Here is a 23,567-nt window from a genome sequence, read left to right on the forward strand (position 1 = left end):
GTAATCTCCATCCAATCAATCTGATTAACTGTCTCCACAAAATGGGAGATAAATCCGTTGGCATTCTTGAGGCCTCGTAAGAATACCAAGAGCAATCCTAGAATTGGAAACTTTTTTTTTTTAAGATTTTTTATTAATTTTATTACAGCCAGATATACACAGAGGAGGAGAGACAGAGAGGAGGATATTCCGTCCGATGATTCACTCCCCAAGTGAGCCGCAACGGACCGATGCGCGCCGATCCGATGCCGGGAACCTGGAACCTCCTCCAGGTCTCCCACGCGGGTGCAGTGTCCCAATGCATTGGGCCGTCCTCAACTGCTTTCCCAGGCCACAAGCAGGGATCTGGATGGGAAGTGGAGCTGCCGCGATTAGAACTGGCGCCCATATGGGATCCCGGGGCTTTCAAGGTGAGGACTTTAGCCGCTAGGCCACACCGCTGGGCCCTAGAATTGGAAACTTTTGAGTTCTTGAATACCTTTTAAGGCTGGCTAAAAATATCTGGAAAAAGATTTTTGCTATTATTAATATAACACATTATAGATTAAACTTCGTTATTGACATGAAATCATCACTCAAATACCTTTAAAACAAAACAAAATCTTTACCAATTTGAAGCAATAAGAAATTTGATAACCAGCTGAAACCATAAAAAGTATTTTAAACTATAATAATGCTTTATATGTAATAAATACAACATTAATTTAACTTATACCTAGAAATAATTTAATAATGAGTTAAAATTTACTTCTATAACAAATTATTTGTGATAAAATTTCACATTTTTTAAAACATCACAATTGAAACCCCAAAAATCTCAAGAGCTTGTTTTGTATTACCCCTTTTTTTTAAAAAATTATTTATTATTTAACTTCATTAATTACATTGCATTATGTGACACAGTTACATAGATACTTGGGTTCTCCCACCCCTCCCCAAACCCTCCCTCCATGGTGAATTCCTCCACCTTGTTGCATAACCACAACTCAAGTTCAGTTGAGATTCCCCCATTTAAAGCATATACCAAACATAGCGTCCAGCATCTTATTGTCCAGTCAAGTTCAATGGCTTCTTAAGTATACCCTCTCTGGTCTGAAGACAGAGCCAGCAGAGTATCATCCCAGTCAATTGAAAGCTCCAACATACCATCAGCAAAAATTTACATCATTATGGAATTAATTGACATAGTAATGAGTAACCAATATGTTAAAAGTAAATGCGAGTCCCCAGCCACCTTCTGTGACCACCTCACCTATACTTCAATTTAGTTTATACACAACATATAACATTCAAAACATAACATGTTATACATAACATCATATCATCTTAAATTAAGGCAAACATGTGGTATTTAACCTTTTGTGATTGGCTCATTTCCCTTAGCATTATGGTTTCCAGTTTGGCCCATTTGGCCACAAAGAACTGCATTTTGTTTTTTTTAATAGCTGAGTAGTATTCCATGGAGTAGATGAACCATAGCTTTCTTATCCAATCCTCTGTTGATGGGCATTTTGGTTGCTTCCATGTTTTTGCAATTACTGATTGTGATGCTATGAGCATAGGAGTGCATGTTGGTTTCTCATAAAACAATTAAACTCCAAATTTCCAAAATTGCCATTGGCCATGGATATGCAGATGAAGCTAGCCTGCCAAACATTTATCACAACAAAAGACCTTCCAAAGTACAATCTGCAAGCCCAGAGGACAAGTTTTGCAAAATCTTTTTTTTTTTTTTCTTGACCTTTTCTTTCTGATCATACTATAAAGATATTTAAAAGGTGGAAAACCAGGCAACAGAAAATTTAGGGTCAGGTAATGGAAATCTGGATTAATCAAAAAGCCACCACCTGTCAGTAATATAAGGTCTAACAAAATCAGCATCCCAAGAACTGCTATCAGAGCAAAGCATTTAGGCAAGCTTTAAAATGGGCGCAGGATCCTCAGAAGACTCACTTCCAGAGGCCTCTTTTGACTCACTTAACAATCCCTGCTACAGGTGCTGCATGTGCACCATGGAGGACAAATTCCCCATGGCTCTAACTTTTTTCTAGTCACTAACTGTGAACCTTCTTGTCACATAACTGCGAGCTTTCTCTCTTGTTGCACAGCACGAGCTTTACGTGCACGTTCCCGCTTTTGCAGCTCCCTGAGCAAAAACCTCAGTTGAAAATTAATTCCCGCTGTTCAGAGGCTCCTTGAGCATTCTGCTCAGCTGCTTACCTTTTTCCTGCTTTTGCGGCTTACCAGCCAAATTGGGTCCGAGTCACAGCAACAGTTGTTGGGGTCTTCCGTCCCTCAGAAGTATTCACCCGACACTCCAGGCTCTGTTTCTTGAGGAACTTTATTTTTCCAACCAGTCCATTTCCCAGCCAGTCGACTGGACTTCTACTACCTCCCGTTTTTCTTCTGCTTCTCTCTGCTTCCTTTCCCAGTCTCCTCGTTGCCCCTAGTCTTCTTAGGTCCGTCCGTCCTTCCCAGTCGTACTCTGTTCTCCATCTCAATCCGTCCGTCCGTCCGTCTCTGTCTCCATCTTCCTGTCCTGATGCCTTTCTTCCTGAAACCCCAACCGTTAAATACAATCCTAGTCCAATCAGCTTAAAGGTCATCGATGCACGCGGCAGGCACGCCAATCATAGCTCTGATCACGCGTAGCACACGCGCTAAGCATGCAGCTACAGACAAATCCAAAGGCACTTCCTGAAACCTGTGTACCACCAAGCTCCGTGGGGTGAGTTCTCAGTGCCATCTTAGGGCACACATGCAGTGCTCCCGATATTTTCAACACACGTAGCTCATTATCATATTAAATAGGGGAAAATCTGTAGATATATGCTAGTATCCTGAGACAAGGAAAATGCATTCTTTCATTCCTGTTAGTAAATAGAATCCTGGATATTATAATCAAAGAAATGAAACTCAAGTGGATACAAAGTGTAAGAGAGGAAGTCAGGAGAATATTTGGGGCACATCAAACTATTATCTGCACAAGGGAACACAGACTACCATAAGACAACTACTAGAGCTCACAGGAAAGTATAGTGGAACTGTTAGGTAGAAAATCATCCCATTGAAGTTAGCAAACGTTGATATACAAGCAGCACTATGACTGCGAAAGAAACCCAATCCAATTCAAGTATGATGAAGAGAGATAAACTCACGAATCATAAAACCAACTCCTTCTAGAAAGTTGGACATGTAGCTAGATGAGCAGACTATGACAAGGACACATGAAACACATAGAAACAGAGTTGCACAAGTAATCCCAAATCTCTCAATGTCTCAATGAAAGAACAATTGCATGATTCAAAATAGCAACTCCAAGGAAACTCAGTGAGTTACAATACAGAAGGGTAAATAGACAAGAAAATCAATCCAAGATATCAATGAAAGATAGTAAGTTGATTAAGCTGATTAGGAATAGACATAAGATTCAGCAGAAAATAGCCTCTATCAGTGAACATAATATGATTGGTAGTTTTAGCAGCAGAATAGACAAACTGACTAAACTGCTGCTTGTCAAAATGTCTTCTTCTATCAGTTGTAGCATCATAGGAACAAAGCTTGATAATTGCCTCAGAATAATAATATAGTTTCAGTAATATATAAAGACTGGTGTGTTTCTTTTAACTATTTGTTTATTTATTTATTTATTTATTTATTTATTTATTTATTTATACTGGAAAGGCAGATTTACAGTGAGAAGGAGATTCAGAGTGAAAGATTGACCATCGAATGCTTCAGTCCCAAATAAGCCCCAATATCCAGAGCTGAATCTAGCCAATCTGAAACCAAGAACTCAAAGCTTCTTCCTGATTTCCCACTTGGGAACAGGATCACAGGCTTTGGGCCATCCAGTCCTGTTTTCCCAGGTCACAACAGGGTGCTCAGTGGCAATTTCAGCAGCCAGGTCACTAACCAGCATCCATGTGTGATCACAGCACATGCAAAGTATGGTTTTACTTATTGGGCCAACACACCAGATTCAAAGTCAGTTGTCTTTATATCAATATCCTCAATAATTTAAATATACTAGGACCTCTGCTTAATTATTTATAAATACATGGTATTTCTTAACAGTATTTAAGGTTCCAGCATATTCTTTTTTGAGGTTCTCTGGGCAACACTTCCCTGTAGACCTTCTAGATGAAGCTTCCATCACAATAAAACAAACTGAAAGGTGTCTTAAGATTATAACTGCTGTTGCCTTGAGAAAGTAGATTCAAACTAAAGCAAGTAAATACTCTATCTCTTGAATATGTTTTTAAAATGTTAATTCTTTAAAATGTTAAAACCTTTAAATGTCTTCTGTTTTTAAAATGTTAATTAATTGTCAACAAGAGAAAGTGACAGAGACAGCATAAAAGAGGGACACATGGGCAACGCTTAAAGGCTGAAAGACTAGATATTCACCTTGCACATGACACTGAAATCCACATAGGAGCTGCTCCATCTTCTCCTAGCAGGTGGCCAAACTCCTGCTTCCCAAGAATTGCATCAAGATCAGGTTGTTCTTCCTCAGCAATCCCTATTTCTCTAACACAGTGATTGTTAAGGAATATCGAGCTAACATCAATGGTGAGATGTTTCTCAGAGACTAGATATTGGACATGAGTGACAGGTAACTGGCGATGTGATCCTATCCTGTCCTGCATACTTCTCTTCCTGTTGGAAATAGAGCATGCTGTTCCTATCCACATCTCTTCTTGCAGTGAATACCACCAATTTCACTGGAGTGATGGGAAACTTTTGTAAGCTTTTTTTTCTTTATTAATTACGTTGCATCATGTGACACAGATTCATAGGCTCTGGGATTCCCCCATGCCCTCCCAATGTCCTCCTCCCTTGGTGGGTTCCTCCAACTTGTTGCAGTATTACAGTTCAAATTCAGTCAAGATTCTTTCGTTGTAATCATATACCAATCATGGAGTCCAGCATCTTATTGTCCTGATCACTTCAACAGTTTGTTGGGGAGACCTTCTCTGGTCTGAAGGTAGAACTGGCAGAATATCGCCCTGATGAATTAGAAGCCCCAGCACATCAACAACATTCTACAACATTATAGAATTAATTGATACATTATTGAGCAATCAATAGATTAGAACAGTGCAAGTTTTTAACCACCTCCTGTGATTACTTCATTGACACTTCAGTATTTTGTTTGTACTCATCCCCAGCTGCTATACACCTTAAAGTGGCTATAGGCTACTATCGAGCTGCCTCCTATCTGTTTTGATTTTATTATTTAGCTGTTTATTGTGTTGATGCATAATTTTACTGAACTTGGTAATTTTAGGATAGTTTTAAACTGGCTTAAAATTCTAATCTGGCCTTTGTTAATAGTTGAGGTGCAGAACTGTTTTAGTAGGGGTGTGTGGAGAAATCATCGATACTCTAGTGAGGAGTAAGTAATCTTTGCGTCCCATCTAGTAAGATATATGTAGATCCACTCTGATCATTTCCTGTTTGGTTGTAAGCTTTACTTGTATTTTTCTGACTCTCTGTTATTTATTTGATTGATTGATTGATTGGTTGATTGATTGATTGATTGATTGACTGAATTTTGTGGTGTGAGGCTCCAGGGCAATCCTGAAGGTCATTGCAAGAGATGGTGGGGATCAAAAGTTGGAAATAAGTAAGGACCAGAAGAAGCTCCTCTCCCTAGTCCCGAAGGAAGTTTGCTGTTCTTCTGTTTCTGCAAATCTCTCAGGACTCCTTGGGTCCTGTTGTTCCAATGACCTTGGGTCTGTTGAGGAAGGAATTTGGCCTGTTCCATCCCATGTGATAGATCCAGATGGGGCTGGGTGACCTTGGAGTTCTCAGCCTCAGAAGGCACTCCAATGCCCCATCTGTTCCTAGTCTGTTGGGATGTAGTCCTTGGTGTCCTTACTGATAGTCCTTGGTGAGAATCCGAATCTTCAGGGTTGGGATACAAGCCTCCGCTTGTCCACCTGCTCCACTCTGGGGTGCCCCCCTGCTCTGTGCATATGACCTCCTGTTAAGATGTTGTCAGGATCACTCTTGATTCCCCCTGTATGTCTTTATAATTTAATGATGGCTTAATGTTGATTTGAGTCTATTGTCTATGAATGACCTGCTATGTTTCTGATAGGTTATACTTTCTGCCTTCTTCACACATTCTAAGGAGATGAAAGATTTCCCTGTTCTTCCACCCCATTTCCGAGTAGCTTAGGGTCTTAAAAGTATATTTGGTTTTACAATTCTTTCATGTAGAACATAAGCAGTCTGATTCACATTAATTGTATGTTCCTTGATACATCACAATATCATAATGCATTAGATACACAGACTGTTTGAAGTTAAAATACTATTACAGGGCTTGGTGGCTTGGCCTGGTTGCTAAAGTCCTCACCTTGAAGGCAACAGGATCCCATATGGGCATCTGTTCTAATTCTGACCAGTCTACTTCCCATCCAACTTCCTGCTTGTGGCCTGGGAAAGCAGTTGAGGATGGGCCAAAACTTTGGGACAGTGCACCCACGTGGGAGACAAGCACGAGGTCCCTGATTCCCGACTTCAGATCAGCGCAGCACTGGCCAATGAGCCTATTTAGAAAGTGAATCATCAGAGGCTCTTCCTCTCTGTCTCTCCTCCTCTCTGTATATCTCATTTTGCAATAAAAATAAATGAATCTTAAAAAACAATGAAGAGATGAAGCCAGAACAGCACAATTTAAAAACTAATAATAATATTATAATACAGGGGTATCATTTTCTGGATTGACATCCTTTCATCTTATAGTAAGGCAAACATATGTTATTTTTTTTTTCACAATTGTTTGATTGCTTTATTTTTACTTCATGACCAAGTGGGTGTGCACGGATATTTGATTATTTTATTTTTTATTTCATGGTCAACCAGGTGTTCTTTTTTTTTTATATATATATATATATTTTATTTTTAATTATATGACAGTTTCATAGGCTTTGGGAATCCCCCTCCTCCTACCCCTCCCCTCCCCCCTGGTGGATTCCTCCACCTTGATGCAGCATTACAGTTCAAATTCAATCAAGATTCTTTCCTTGCAAACATATATTAAGCATGGAGTCCAGCTACTTATTGTCCAGATGGGTTGAACAGTTTCTTGGGGAGACCATTTCTGGTCCGAAGTCAGAGCTGGTATAATATCATCACAGTCAATTAAGAGTCCCAATATAACATCAACAGCAATTTGCAATATTATGGAATTGACATAGTTTTGAGTAACCAGTATGTTAAAAAAAAAAAAAAGAACAAAATAACAAAAAACAAGTCCTAACCACAACCTATGATTAGCTCATTGACATCTCAATTTTAGTTTATATACAGGACCGGACCGGCTGCTATATACCCCGAAAAGGCCACTGGGTACCATAAGCTGTCTCATGTCTATTTCATTTTAGTATTTAACCATTTGTTGTGTTGAAGTATAATTTTGTTGATCTTGGCAGATTTTGGGATAATCCAGACTGGCTTTTAACTCTAACAAGCTGTTTGTCGACATTTAAGGTGCAGAACATTTTTTTTTTGGGGGGGGTGTGCAGGGAAATCCTCAACACCATGGCGAGGAGTGACCAATCTTTGTGTCCCACCCAGCAAGGCATGAGCCAATCCATACCAGCTCTTTCCTGTCAGATTTCAAGCTCTACTTTCTGTTGTTTGTCTATTTATTTTAGGTTTTTTTTTTTTTTTTTTTTTTTTTTTTTTTTTTTTAGTTTGTATGATTGTTTGTTTGCTGTGAGGCGTTTTCGAAGCGATCCCGATGGTCACTGCGAGGGAGGGCGGGGGTCCAGAGTTGGAGCCAGGTTCGGACCAGAGAAAGCTCTCCTCCCTGGTCCTGAAGGACATTAATTGTTCTTCTGTGTCTGCTGACCGCTCAGGGCTTCTGGCTGTCTTTCCGATGACGTTGGTTTCTGCACGGTAGTGTTTTTTACTTCTTCCATCCCCTGCGGAAGCTCCAGTTGGGGGTGGGTGACCTCAGAGTACTCAGCCTCCGAGGGCATCCAATTCCCTGTGGCCTCCTTGGCAGTTGGGGTATAGTCCTTGTTGCTCGCATTAGTAGTTTGTGTTGAAGATCTGGGAGTCTTCATGGTTGGGATCCAAGCTTCCTCCTTACCACCTGCTCCACTCTGGAGTGCCCCCCTGCTCCACGCACATGACCTCCTGTTAAGAGGTTGTCAGGATCGCACCCGATTCCCCCCTCATGCATTGGTATAGTAGTTTTATTGTTGTTTAGTGCTGCATTGAGTTTGCTGTCTATGAAATACCAGATTTGACCTTGATAAGCTATATTGTACTTTTTTTTCTCTCACTCTTTTTATGGTCTTGAAAGATTTCCCTGCACTCCCTCCCCATTACCGGTTAACATAGTGTATTGAGGGTATAGTAGGTTTTACACTTTTTTGATGTAGATCTTAAGTATTCTGACATTAATTGTTGGTTTATAGATTATATCACGTTATCTTGTTGCATTGGATACAGGTTGTTAGAGATTGCACTAATATTACAATATACAGGTACTATCTTTCAAGTTGTCATCTTTTCATCTCAGATTAAGGCGAACATGTGGTATTTAACCTTTTGGGATTGGTTCATTTCTCTTAGCATGATGGATTCCAGTCGGGCCCATTTGTCCACAAAGAACTGCATTTCGTTTTTTTTAATAGCTGAGTAGTATTCCATAGAGTAGATGAACCATAGCTTTCTTATCCAGTCTTCTATTGATGGGCATTTTGGCTGCTTCCAGGTTTTTGCGATTGTAGATATTGCTGCTATGAACATAGGCGTGCATGTTGGTTTCTTGTGTAGGAGATCTTTTGGATATATTCCTAGGAGTGCTATTGCTGGATCATATGGTATGCTGATTTTCAGTTGTTTGAGTATTCGCCAAACTGATTCCCATAGAGGCTGTACAAGTCTGCAGTCCCACCAGCAGTGGAGAAGGGTTCCCTTTTCCCCACAGCCTCGCCAGCAAGTGTTGGTGGTATTATGTATATGTGCCATCCTTACTGGAGTTAGGTGGTACCTCATTGTTGTCTTCATTTGGATTTCCCTTATTGCCAAGGAACTTGAGCATTTTTTCATATGCTTGTTTGCCATCTGTGTTTGTTCTTTAGTGAAATGTCTGCCCATTTCCTGTGCCCATTTCTTGAGCAGTTTGTTTGTTCTGTTGTTTTGGTTTCTCTGTAGCTCTTTGTATATTCTGGAGATCAGCCTTCTATCTCCTATGTAGTGTGCAAAGATCTTCTCCCATTCTGTAGGTTGCCTTTTTACTTTGTTGATTGTTTCTCTAGCTGTACAGAAGCTTCTTAGTTTGATGAGGTCCCAATTGTTTATTTTGGTCTCGATTTCTACTGCATTTGGAGTCTTTTTTAGGAAGTGAGGGCCTACCCCTAAGTGTTCCAGTGTGTTTCCAACATTTTCTTCCAAAAGTTTGAAGGTTTCTGGATGTAGGTTTAGGTCTTTTATCCATTTAGATTCGATCTTGGTGTATGGTGAGAGATGTGGGTCTATCTTTTTGTTTCTGCAGGCTATCAACCAGTTGTCCCAACAGCATTTATTGAACAGACCTTTCCATTTGCTTGGGTTGTTGTCTGTCTTTTTGTCGAAGATTAATTGACTGTATCTGTGTGGGTTTCCATCTGTTGTTTCTATGCTGCTCCACTGATCTTCCTCTCTATCTTTGTGCCAGTACCAGGCTGTTTTGATGACCACTGCCCTATAGTATGTCCATAGATCCGTTACTGTGATTCCCCCTGTTAAGTGCCTGTTCTTCAGAGTGGTTCTGGCTATTCGTGGTTTTTTGTGTTTCCAGATGAATCTGTGTATCATTTTTTCCAGTTCGATGAAGAATGCTTTCGGTAATTTGATTGGGATTGCATTGAATGTATATATTGCTTTTGGTAGTATAGATATTTTGATGATATTAATTTTGCCTATCCAGGAGCATGGGATGTTGTTCCATCTTTCGAGGTCTTGTTCTATTTGTTTTTTGAGTGTTTTGTAATTTTCTTCATAAAGGTCATCTACGCTTTTGGTTAAATTTATTCCCAGATATTTCATGCTTTTCTCTGTTATTTTGAATGGTAGCTTGTTGGTTAGATCTTCTTCCATCTTGCGGCCATTTGCATACACCATGGCTATTGATTTTTGTTCATTAATTTTGTATCCTGCCACTCTGCCAAATTCTCGTATGAGTTCTAGGAATCTTTGTATTGAGTTTTTTGGTTCTTCTATGTAGAGAATCATGTCGTCTGCGAATAGTGAAAGCTTGACTTCTTCATTTCCAATTTGGATTCCTTTGATTTCTTTGTGTTGTCTTATGGATTCTGCAAGTACCTCTAGGACTGTATTGAATAGCAGTGGTGATAGTGGGCAGCCTTGTCTTGTTCCAGATCTCAGTGGGAAGGGATCCAGTTTTTCTCCATTTAGTATGATGCTGGCATTGGGTTTTTCATATATTGCTTTGATTATGTTGTGGATTGTTCCTTCTATCCCCACCCTGGTTAGGGTTTTTAACATGAAGTGGTGTTGAATTTTGTCGAAGGCTTTTTCTGCATCTATTGATACTATTATATGGTTTTTGTTTTTCAGTTTTTGGATGTGATGTATCACATGTATGGATTTTCTTATGTTGAACCATCCCTGCATTCCCTGGATGAAACCTACTTGGTCTGGATGGATGATCTGTCTGATGTTTTTTTGTATTCTATTGGCTAGGATTTTGTTGAGAATCTTAGCGTCAACGTTCATCAAGGAGATCGGTCTGTAGTTTTCTTTCTCTGTTAATTCTCTGTTCGGTTTGGGGATTAAGGTGACATTGGCTTCATAGAATGAGTTTGGAAGAACTGCTTCCTTTTCTATTGTTTTGAAGAGCTTGTAAAGGATTATGGTTAGCTCTGGTTGGAATGTTTTGTAGAATTCTGTGGTAAAACCATCTGGGCCTGGGCTTTTCTTTGTTGGGAGCTCTTTAATCACTGATTCTATTTCTGATTCGGTAATGGGTTTATTCAGGTCTTCTGTTGCTTCTGGGGTGAGTTTTGGTAAGTGGTGGGATTCTAAGAATCTTTCCATTTCCAAGTGGTTATCGGATTTGTTGGTGTATAGTTCTTTGTAATAATTTCTAATTATTTCCTTAATGGTAGTAGTGTCTGTTGTTATGTTGCCTTTTTCATCTTTGATGCTGCTAATTCTTGCTTCGTCTTGTTTTTTCTTTGTCAGTCGGGCCAGTGGGGTATCTATTTTGTTTATCCTCTCAAAGAACCAGCTTTTTGATTCATTTATTTTCTGAATGGTTGTTTTAATTTCTTTCTGATTTAGTTCTTGTCTTGTTTTGATCATTTCTTGTTTCCTCTTGTTTGTGGGGTCCTTCTGCTGTTGCTTTTCCAGTTCCTGGAGGTGTGTGCTTAATTCCTGCATTTGTTGCCTTTCTTGAGCTTTGACGTGTGCGCTAATTGCAATACACCTACCACGTAACACTGCTTTGGCGGTGTCCCATAAGTTTTGGACATTTGTATCTGGGTTTTTGTTGGTTTCCATAAATTTTTTGATCTCGTCTTTAATTTCTTCTCTAACCCATTGTTCGTTTAGTAGCATATTGTTCAGCCTGCAGGAGTTTACATGTTTCCTGGGACATTTTGAGTTGTTGATTTCCAGTTTCACTCCGTGATGATCTGAGAAGGTACATGGTATGATTCTGATATTTTTGTAGTTAGTTAAACTTGCTTTGTGTCCTATTATGTGGTCTATCCTGGAGAAGGTACCATGCACTGCTGAGAAGAAGGTGTAGTCTGTGGCCTTAGGATGAAATATTCTATAGATGTCTACTAGGTCCAGTTGTTCTATTGTTTGTGTGAGTTCTGTGGCTTCTCTGTTGAGCTTTTGCTGCGTTGATCTATCTATTGGTGTTAGTGGGGTGTTCAGATCTCCCAGAATTATCGTGTGTTCATCTATGTCTCCCTTTAAGTCCAAAAGTAGTTGTTTCACATAGCTGGGTGCATCCGGGCTAGGAGCATATATGTTAAGAATTGCGATTGGTTCTTGTTGGATCCTCCCTTTCAAGAGGATGTAGTGCCCTTCCCTGTCCTTTTTGACGTTTGTTACTTTGAAGTCCGTATCATCTGAGAATAGGACTGCCACGCCAGCCTTTTTTTCTCGTCCATTGGCATGGAATATTTGTTTCCATCCTTTCACTTTGAGTTTCCTGAAGTTTCTTCTGGTTAGATGCGTTTCTTGCAAGCAGCATAGAGTTGGGTCCTGATTTTTAACCCAGTCTGCTAATCGGTGCCTTTTGAGTGATGAATTTAAGCCATTTGTGTTGAGGGTTAATATTGAGAAATTATAATAATGCCGTGACATATGCCTGTGTTTTTGAGGTTGTTGGTAATTGATTGTCGTTTCCGTGGATGGACTTTATTGAGATCTCCCTGATTGCCATCCTTGCTTATGGCTTGCTTCCTTTTTCTCTGGGAGTAGCGCATTTCTAAGGAGATTTTGTAGAGTTGGTTTTGTGTTGGCATATTCTTCCAATTTCTCTTTGCTGTGGAAGTATCTAGTTTCGTTCTCATATACAAATGAAATCTTTGCTGGGTAGAGTATTCTTGGTTGACAGTTGTTCTCTTTCAGTACTTGAAAGATTTTGTTCCACTCCCTTCTTACCTGGAGCGTCTGTTCTGAGAAGTCGGCAGTGATTCTGATGGTCCTACCCCTAAATGTAAGCTTCTCTTTGGATCGTGCTAACCTTAGGATTCTTTCTTTGTATTCATTGGAGGATAGCTTGATTACCACGTGTCTTGGGGAGGATCGTTTTGGGTCCAACCTGTGGGGAGTCCTCTGGCCTTCCTGAATTTGGATTGGACTCATGTTCCAGGTATTTTGGAAGTTCTCCTGCATAATTTCCTCAAGTACTGGTTGTATGCCTGTTTCTCTTTCCACTCCTTCTGGGAGCCCCATGATTCTCATATTTGACTTCTTGATGTTGTCATTCATCTCCTGGATCGTCTTGGTCGCCTTGTGTAGTTGTGACTCTAGTTGGTTAATAATCTGCCTGCTTTCATTCTGGGAATCTTCTAAGTCGGATATCCTGTCTTCTGTTGCTGTAATTCTGTTGGCTAAGCTCTCAACTTTATTCTTCAAGTCCAGGATCTCATTTTTGAGTGATTTTGTTTCTGTGATTATGTGGTTTTTAAAATCTTTGAGCTTGTCCCATCGTTTTTCATTGTCTCTGAAGAGTTTTATAATTATTTTCCTGAACTCCTTATCAGAGACGTCTTCAATTTCTTCATCTGTAATCTCTGTGATCGACCAGGTTTTATGGTGGCTTTTTGGGATGGCATTAGCTGCATCTACCTCACTGGCTCTCCTATTGCGCCTCATGCTTGTGGCCCCAGGTGTTGCTGAATTCTCACCCTTGACCTCTGTTGCCACCTAGTGGGTGGCCTGAGGTCTTGCTAGCCTAGGTTTTTGTTTTCCTTCTGGCCCAGGGAGTTGTTTTTGTTTCCCTTCTGGGTTTCAGGTTTCAGCGCCTTAGGTTCAGCCTTAGGTTTCAGCGCCTAGGATTTTTTTTGTTGTTGTTTTACTTTGTTTTTTTGTCTGAGGTACGGCCGCTTTCCTTCGACCTGGGATTGGCCCAGAATTTAGTTTAGCTGTGGTCCTGGGGTAGCTGCCGGCTACCGCACTTCAGGATCCTAGCGCCCTTCCGGTACCGTAGCCTTCGTTATGTGGGAATGTGTGTTATTTAGCAGTCCCTGTCTTTGCCTGGGTCCCACCAAGGTCACTAATATCGCCACCAGTGCTAGAGGTTTCAGCACGCCTGCAGTTTCCAGCCGCCACTGGCGGGGCCTTGTGCAACGATCTCCCAAAGTTGGCTGTTCAAAACTCCCGCTGGCCTTTCCAGAGCTGGATTCCCAACTCACCTGTTTTCGAGCTGCGGTGAGACTTAGCCGGCCGCTGAGCGCTTCCTTGGTTTATTTGTTGTTATTTTTGGTTGATTCTCCAAATTGCGTGGATCTTGTTGATTCCGCAGTGTCCTGTGGGATTCGCACACCTGTGTATACTATTTTTAACTAGACTTGCTCCTTCTTCTGGCACTTTTTGGCCCTCTCTCTCTGCCTTCCCCTTTACATCAACCCTCCGTTATCGGCCATTTTCTCCGAACCAGAAACATATGTTATTTAACCTTTTGGGATTGGCTCATTTCGTTTAGTATAATGGTTTCCAGTTGGATCCATTTGGCCCCCAAAAAATATCATTTTGGTTCTTTAATAGTTGAGTAGTATTCCATGGAGTCAATGAGCCATAGATTTCTTATCCAGTCTTCTGTTGATGGACATTTTGGTTTCTTCCATTTTTTTGCAATTATTAATTGTGCTGCTATAAACATAGGGATACATCTTGGTTTCTTGTGTAGCAAGTTTTTTGGTTATATTCCTAGGAGTGCTATTATTAGATCGTATGGTATGCAGATTTTCAGCTGTTTGAGTGTTCTCCATACTGATTTCCATAGAGGTTGTACAAGTTTGCAGTTCCACCAGCATGGGAGTAGGATTCCCTTTTCACCACTTCCTTGCCAGCAAGTGTTGTTGATGTTTTTTTTGAATGTGTGCCATCCTTACTGGTGTTAGGTGGTACCACATTGTTGTCTTAGTTTGTTATTCCCATATTGTCAACGAACATGAGCATTTTTTCATGTTTGTTTGTTTGCCATTTGGGTTTGTTCCTTTGTGAAACATCTGCCCATTTCTTGAGTGGTTTGTTTGTTTTTCTGTTTTCGGTTGTTCTGGAGATCCTTGTATATTCTGGAGATCAGCCTCCTATCCCCTATGTAGTGTGCAAAGATCTCCCATATTTTGGGTTGCTTTTTTATTTTGCTGATTGTTTTCCTTTCTGTACAAAAGTTTCTTAGTTTTTTTTGAAGTCCCATTTGTTTACTTTGGCATTGAATGCTAGTGCTTTGGTGTCCTTTTTAGGAAGTCAGGGTCTACACCTAAATCTTGCAATGTGTTTCCAACATTTTCTTCCAAAAGCTTGAAGATTTCTGGGTGTGGGTTGAAGTCTTGTATGCATTTAGATTTGAACTTGTTGCATGGTTAAAAAAGTGGGTCTATCTTCTTGTTTCTACAGGTTATTGTCCCGACCTGCAGGATGGAACGTAAAAACCCTGAGGGTGGATTAGGAATGCTGGGCTGGTAGCCCCAGGTTGCTGGCCCAAGAAACACACGGACACTTGTACTTCTAGTTTATTTTTATTTCTCATACATATACCTTCTTCTTTAGGGGAGGGGGAGAAAGGGAGGGGTGTCCTGGAAGTAATTATCTTCACTGAAGCAGGGAAGGAACTAAGCAGCTATTATGAAACAGGTAGGCCATTTCCAAGGTCCATAAGTTTCTGGCTCCTAACAGGTTATCATCCATTTGTTCCAACATCATTTATTGAAGAGACCTTCACATTTGCCTGGATTGTCCTCTGTCTTTTTCTCAAAGATTATTTGGCTGTATCTGTGTGGGTTCCCTTCTGTTGTTTCTATTCTGTACTATTGATCCTCCTTTCTATCTTTGTGCCAGTACCAGGCTGTTTGGATAACCACTGCCCTATAGAATGTCCAGAGGTCCTGGACTGTGATTCCCCCTGTTAAGTTCCTATTCTTCAGAATGGTTCTAGCTATTCATGGTTTTTTGTGTTTCCAGATGAACCTTTGTATCATTTTATCCAGTTCCATGAAGAATGTTTTGATGCTTTGATTGGGATTGCATTGAATGTATATATTGCTTTTGGTAGAATAAGCATTTTAATGATATTGATTTTGCCCTTCCAGGAGCATGGGAGGTTATTTTATCTTTTGAGGTCTTGCTCAATTTCTTTTTTAAGCATTTCATAATTTTCTTCATAAAGGTTTCCTACATTTTCGGTTAGATTTATTCCCTGATGATTCATACTTTTCTCTGTTATTTTGAATGGTATCTTGCTGGTTAGATCTTCTTCCATTTTGGGGCTGTTCGTATACACTATGGCTGTTGATTTTTGTTCATTGATTTTGTACCCTTCCACTTTACCAAATTCTTGCAGAAGTTCTAGCAGTCTCTGTATTAAATCTCTTGGTTCTTCTATGTAGCGGATCATGTCACCTGTAAACAGAGAAAGCTTGAATTCTTCCTTTCCCATTTGAACGTCCTATTTGGATTCCTTTGGTTTCTTTGTCTTGTCTTAAGGCCTCAGCGAGTACCTCTAGGAGTATGTTGAATAGCAGTTGTGATAGTGGACATCATTGTCTTGTTCCAGATCTCAGTGGGAAGGGATCCAGTTTTTCTCCATTCAGTATGATGCTGGCATTGGGTTTTTCATATATTACTTTGATTATGTTGTGAATTGCTCCTTCTATGCCTACCTTGGTTAGAGTTTTGAATATGAAATGATGTTGGATTTTGTCGAAGGCTTTTTCTGTATCTATTGATATTATTATATGGTTTTTGTTCTTCAGTTTTTGGATGTGGTGTATCACATTTATGGATTTCCATATGTTGAACCATCCCTTCATTCCCGGGATGAATCCTATTTGATCTGGATGAATGATCTGTCTGATGTGCTTTTGAATTTTATTGGCTAGGATTTTGATGAGAATCTTAGGATCAGTATTCATCAGGGAGATTGGTCTGTAGTTGTCCTTTTGTGTTAATTCTCTATCTGGTTTTGGGATTAAAGTGATGTTGGCTTCATATATTGAGTTTGTCAGGGTTGCTTCCTTTTCTATTGTTTTGAAGAGCCTTAGAGTATTGGGGATAGCTCTGGTTGTAATGTTTTGTAGAGGTCTACGGTGAAGCCATCTGGACCTGGGCTTTTCGTTGTTAGGAGATCTTTAATCACTGATTCAATCTCTGCTTCAGTTATGGGTTTATTCAGATCTTCTGTTGCCTCTCAGGTTCATTTTGGTAAGTGGTGGGCGTCTGGGAACCTTTCCATTTCCATGTGGTTTTCTGATTTGTTGGAGTACAGTTCTTTGTAGTGATTTGTAATTATTTTCTTATTGGCTGCATTGTCTGTTGTTATATTGCCTTGATCATCTTTGATGCTGTTAATTCTTGCATTCTCTTGCTTTTTCTTTATCAGTCAGACCAGTGGGGTTTCTATTTTATTTATCTTCTCAAGAAACCAGCTTATTGATTCATTGATTTTGTGTATAGTTTTTTATTTCTATTTGATTAATTTCCTCCATTCCTTTGAAAATATCTTGTTTGCTGTTGTTTGTGGGGTCGTTTTACTTCTGTATTTCCAATTCTTGAAGGTGTGTGCCATTTCATCTTCTGTGTAGGCTAATGTAAATTATTTCAATCCTTGGAGATGTCAGACTAAAAAATATGAAACTCACCTGTAGCTTGCCAAAACTGTGGGAAGTTGCTACTCTTGTCTCTGGCTGCTGGATAAGAATGGCTAAACCTCGGATGGGAAATGGTATTCTCTGCCAAAGATGGAAAGGGTCATTGGTATCTTTGGCATGCACCTAAACATAGTTTGGTTTCACTTGTTGTTAGCTTATATCATCATTGATTGGCAATGAAATTCAACACTTCAAAACCAGATTTGGTACCACTTGCCACAGTATTTACAAATTAATTTGTGTCACTCCTCTCCCTTATAATGTCTCCATTGTCTCTCACAGTGATAATAAAGTTCATCTCCAAGTGTATGGAGTGACACATCTCCTAATCTTTGCATCCACAAATTAAATGCCCAGATTTCTGCCATCTCTCACTCTCAACTTCAGGACATTAAATGGGATGTGTTGCTAATCGATTTTTGCAATCTCTTTCATCTTTCATTTCTGACAAGACATTTCCTCCATTTTCTCTTATTTTCAGAATCACACTAATTGCTCTCCTCTTTGTATTGTCTTTTGGCCCATTCATGTTCCAATGACTGAGCTCCGTGATTCAAACACTCGCAGAGAACTCCACACACTCAAATTTAATAATAAGAGCAGGGGAAGTGCTGGGGTACCTGCAGTGGATGTGGGGGACAAAGGTGTGAAGATTATTTGTCCATTGCAGGCATGGCCTCAAGCAATTACCTGCTCTATGGCAGGGCCCGGTGAATGTCTCTACAACAACCTGAATGCAGCTCTACCTTCCTTTGCATGAACGCACTGGACCACCCTGGCGAAGAATTCGAATCCTTTCAGGCATTATTTGCTACCACGGAGTTAGCTTTATACTTAGTGTGAGCTTGGAGGTTAAGGTCAATGATAACATCTTGCAAAAGGACCTTTTATTATGCTTACCGTCTTGGCTGTCTCCATTGACCTCATGCTAATCAAGGGACTTGTATTTAGGGTTTCATTCTTTCCTTGTTCTTTAGGTTTTCCTTTGCTTTGTGATAAAAGGTTTAGTTATAGCATAAGATTTGTACTAGGAACATCTATTGTTTTTAGGTGAAACCAATGGCAGAATTACACTTGGATAGACCCTTTTAAACTTGATGTCAAAAATCTGAGTCAGAACTTGAGATTGCTTCTGTAAAATAAAGGGGGCAGCTTTCCCGCATTTTCCATTATGATCCTGGGATTGTAGTGGTCTGTTTCATTCCTCTTTGTGCATCACCCATGCAGCCTTCTTGAATTCTGAACACAGATGGAGCTGGACTCTGGCAAAAGAATTCTATGATGAACATTATAGAATACTAATTAAGCTAAACTAAATTAAATCAAATCTAATCAAACCAAATCAAAATCAAACTAGACCTGTATAATCAACATCATGAAAATGTTCATATTGGGTACAGGGTGGTTGGTTAACCAAATAAATCCTCCATTTACATGTCAGGAAACATTATGGCTACTGCATTTAATCCTGGTTTCCATCCAGCTCCATGCTTGTGGCCTGGAAAAGCAGGCAAGGATGGCCCAAAACCTTGGGACCCTGCAACTATGATGGAGACCAGAAGGAGGCTCCTGGTTCCAGTCTTTAGGTTGGCTCAGCTCTGCCTGCTGTTGATACTTGGAGAGTGAATCAGCAGAGGGATGTTCTTCCTCTCTGTTCCTCCTCCTCTCTTTTCATCTGACTGTGCACTAAAAATGCATATAAATATTTAAAGATCAGGTCTATATTACTAAAAGTAATGAAGCAATTCAAGAACTCCCAATCAAAGTCCAAACATCTATCTTCTCAGAAAAGACAAGAGATCATGGATAGCCAAGTCTAATCTGAGGAAAAAAAAAAAAGCTGAAGGGACCACAATTCCAAACAAGACATAGATAGAACAGAGCAGTACCATCAAAACAGTCTGGCAATGAGAACATTTTGCTGTTCAACTTAAACAATGTAAAGGTATTTAGAAAAATGTTACTTTTATCTTTTCTATGAAGCAATCTTTTGCAAGACAACAGGGTCTTAAAACTGCACATTTTTGTCACAACTATTCTTGAAATGCTTCGTTTAAACCAAATTCCTTTGGTGCGTACTATGTGGACTTATGTTTCAGTGACATACTCTCAAGTAATTTGTATTCCATGTAACTTACCTTGGCCAAAGCTTTTCTTTCATTAACAATCTGTTGACTTTGAAATAAGTTTTACGCTATGTAAGTGTAAGTGTAAGGAAGTGAGAGAGATTATTTTATCTGATTTATACTCTCCAAAATATTTAATGGTTAGGGTTGCAACAGTCAATGTAGATGTGTTATAATCTTTATTCCAGTTACAAGTTCCTAATAATAATTAGCTAGGCAAAGGCAAGCGAAATAAGCCATAACTGGCACTGCACAGCAGATCTGCACTGCAATGCCTCAATCAATTACAGAATTCTTAGTGCAGTGGTTGAGTGTCTGTGCAAAAAGGGGATGAAACTGTGTCAAGGTGGTTAGAGATACACCCACCAGACCCTGCCAAACTGCTGGCAGCTACCCTAGGTCCTGCCAAACAAGGGAGCTGTTCTCTTTACACCTTTGAAGTTGCTGTGTTATCCAAACCTACTGCATGGAGCCCAGCCATTAAATCAGCCTATACTATAATTCTACAAAAGAATGATATTCTCACTTTAACGTAAGTGTACCATCCAGTTTCCATTGACATTCTCCATCACTTAACTCCTATTGTTAGATATGAGAAGTCTGTGGGTAAGTGTTTCAATGTATGTGGTGAGGTTGAGCTTGTTGTTGGAATGCATCCAACAAGGTAAAATGGGGGAAATAAAGCTTTCTGATCTGAGACTGACTTGGGTGCTATCAAGGTTACTCAAGGAGTGAACCTCCCCACCACTCTCTGCCTTCTGTATGCTCTGATTCTCTCAACTGTTGTGTCAATCTCTAGATGTGTCTTTCTTTGCTGTTTAAATAAACACATGTTCAAACTTCAGGGAAAATAAATTAAAACCAGAGATTGCAATGAAAAACAAATGTCCATGCAGTTTTCCCTTGTCTTGAAAGCCCTTTATGTTATTTGAAACATTAAACCCAAAAGAACTGGTAACTTCACTGACTTAGTCTCTCCATCTCAGAACTCAGAAGAAAGGAAGAGAATGAAGCATTTCAGATGTACGACTTGAAAGGAAGAAAGGGTCAGGCATACAAAGAGTTCAGTGAGACTGAGGATGATGACTACCTGTGTAAGTGACCCTTTGGCACATCCACAAAGAAAAATCCCATAGTCTGAATTGAAATTCCACTTGTAATTTGGTCTTACATCATTCTTTCTTCTGGTAACTTGGGGTGCAAGACTGAGGCTGAGTGATGTGAGCACTTGGCTGCTTCTGATGCTCTCTATAGCTAGCAACGTTTGGTATACTTTCCTAATCCCTTTCACTCTCATCTCCAGATTGTGAGAAGTGTCAGACCTGCTTCCTGAAGAACTGTGCTGCTCATGGACCCCCCGTGTTTCTAAAGGACAATCCAGTGGATAAGGGACATCCTAGTCGCACTTTCCTCAGTGTGCCCATTGGACTTCGAATTGGCCAATCGAGCATTCTGGTGGCTGGGCTTGGAGTATTTAATGAAGCATCTGATCTGCCTTTGGGGCTGCACTTTGGTCCTTTTGAGGACAAGATCACAGAAGTGGAAGAGGAACCCGACAGTGGGTACAGCTGGCAGGTAAGAAGCACATCCCTTTCCAGTCTCATGGCTTTTCACCTGCCTAGCATGAGACTGGTTCATGTGTCCTTCTACACATTATGGCATGAGTTGAGCCAACATGATCAACCAGGCTGTAAAGATTAGCATAGGGCTCGGCGTCGTGGCCTTGTGGCTAAAGTCCTCATTTTGAACCTGCTGGGATCAAAACTGGGCACTCTTTCTAATCCCAGCAATTCCACTTCCCATTAAGCTCCCTGCTTGTGGCCTAGGATAGCAGTTGATGATGGCCCAAGCCTTGGCACCCTGCACCTGCATGGGAGACCCCAAAGAGTTTCCTGGTTCCTGGCTTTGGATCAGCACAGTACAGGCTGCTGAGGTTATTTGGGGGAGTGGCTCTTCAGATGCAGATCTCCTTCTCTGTCTCATCCTCTCTGTACATCTGACTTAGTAATAAAAATAAATAATTCCAAAAAATAAATAAATATTAGCATAGAGATTATCACTGGGCTGTAAAAAACAAGGCAGTGGCAATATTAACCTATTTTTCTGAAACTCAAATAGCCAAGGGCAGGAACAGCCATGAGTAGGTGGATGGAAAGAATAATTCTTTGGACAACTGGATTACGTAAGAGCCATGGCATGTTACAACTACAAAGGATATTTCTCTCCAAGACAAAATCACTTTTCTTTCTCCTCTACTTTCCTCAGTGACTTTTACATTATATGTCCTCTTTCATGTTTATTCTAATGACCTCTGAGTGTCATGACCAGTTTCTAAAAGCACATTCTATATAAATACTATTTCTTTTTCATAACATAAATCACTATGCTTAATAAACAGAGCACAAAGTTGGGCCTTGAGGAATCTCGATCAACTGGGGCCATTAGACTCACTATTTCTTTAATTAGCTTTAATTAAGCCCTTCCAGTGTCAAAAATTTTCTAAGTACATGGAGATTCCATGAGATTGGTGCCTACAAGTAATGTTTCTTAGTCTTTTGAAAATTATACACTGTCAGAACAACTTCAGACATAAGGCCTTTGATCCATGATACAGTGAAAAACAAACAAAAAAAGGAAACAGCCGGGTTCTGAGGACAGGCATTGTCATGCAGTGGGCAAAGGCGGTGACAGTGAAGGCTGCATCCCAAGTACTGGTTGCTCTACTGCCAAACTAGTGGCTTCCCCATTCATCCAGGGAAGTTTCAGAGAATGTCCTGAATCTTGGACCTCTGTGCCCATGTGGAAGACCTGGTTGAAGCTCCTGCCTGCCACTGTGTCCTTTCTGTGTCCCCACTCCACCCGTTCTCCTGGCATCTCTGTCTTTTGCCCCATTGTCCTCTTTGCTTCTGCCTCTCAAATAAAAATAAAATACTAAACTTTATCAACTAAACAAAACAAAACTAAACCTGGGATGTGGATGAGAGAAGGAAGCTGCATCTGGACAAGGGTTTCTGTGAGCAGTTCTGTGAGAGGATAAGAAACCATGAAGACTCCTATACATTTCTGTATCTGGATCTTGGACTCCCATGATCCAGGAGAAAGATCCAACAGAAAGGAATCCAAAGGATTGCCTTTGGGATTGCCATTGGGAAAGCTGAGTGGTGGAGCTTGTGTGGAAAGCTAGATGTAAGGAGTGTGTCCACTCATCAAATTCTGTAGCAGAAAACTGAATGAAATTTGGAGTTTAGGGAAACTCTGTGTGCTTCATGGCAGTCAAGGTGGGAGTAAGGTGGGCTTGGGTTTTGAGGATGACTAGTGAGGAAGGAAGGAAGGAAGAAAGCATGCTTATCACAATGCACATTGTATCTACAACTTGTACCTGGGGGTTCACTGATCTCATGAAAGAGGTACATGTTTGCAGGGAGAGCTCTTGCAGAATTGGGATTCAAGCAGGGTGGAGGCTATTACAGAACACATGAGATTTAAACGTGACAGAGCATGCAAACTCAGTATTTATCTCCACCCCAGGTATGTGAACTGGGCCAGGAATGATGAGGAGCAGAATTTGGTGGCCTTCCAGTACCACAGGCAGATATTTTACCGCACCTGCCAGGTCATCAAACCAGGCTGTGAGCTGCTAATATGGTATGGGGATGAGAATGGCCCGAAGCTGGGTATCAAGGGAAGCAACGAGAAGAAAAAGAAGGGAAGAAAAAGGAAGAGCTCACAACAGTGAGAGGTAAGTAGCACTGTTGTGCTGAAATAAGCAAAGGAGTCCCCTTGGGAATATTTGTGATTCAATTCTAAGCAGTCAAATGTAATGTAAGGGCTGCGAAAGTTCAATTCAAATGTGATTTCCATTTAGCAAAAACAAAGACTTACTTATCAAAGGAAAGGAAGAGTTATAGAGAGACTCAAGCACAGAGATAGAGAGAGATAGAAAGGAGAGATCACCACCTACTGTTTTATTCCCCAAAAGCTGCACTAGGGCATAGTATGGCATCCTATGGCTAAAGTCCTCACCTTGGACATGCTGGGTTCCCATATGGACACCAGTTCATGTCCTGACTATTCC

General features: G+C 40.4%; 1 pseudogene; it reads left to right on the forward strand.

Annotated features, from left to right (window-relative positions):
* The window catches only part of LOC131478715 (histone-lysine N-methyltransferase PRDM7-like), a 54,412-nt pseudogene that overhangs the window by 29,221 nt on the left and 1,624 nt on the right, over positions 1-23,567 (forward strand).

The sequence above is a fragment of the Ochotona princeps genome, chromosome Y (genome assembly GCF_030435755.1).
Source record: "Ochotona princeps isolate mOchPri1 chromosome Y, mOchPri1.hap1, whole genome shotgun sequence".
In the NCBI taxonomy this organism is placed as follows: Eukaryota; Metazoa; Chordata; class Mammalia; order Lagomorpha; family Ochotonidae; genus Ochotona; species Ochotona princeps.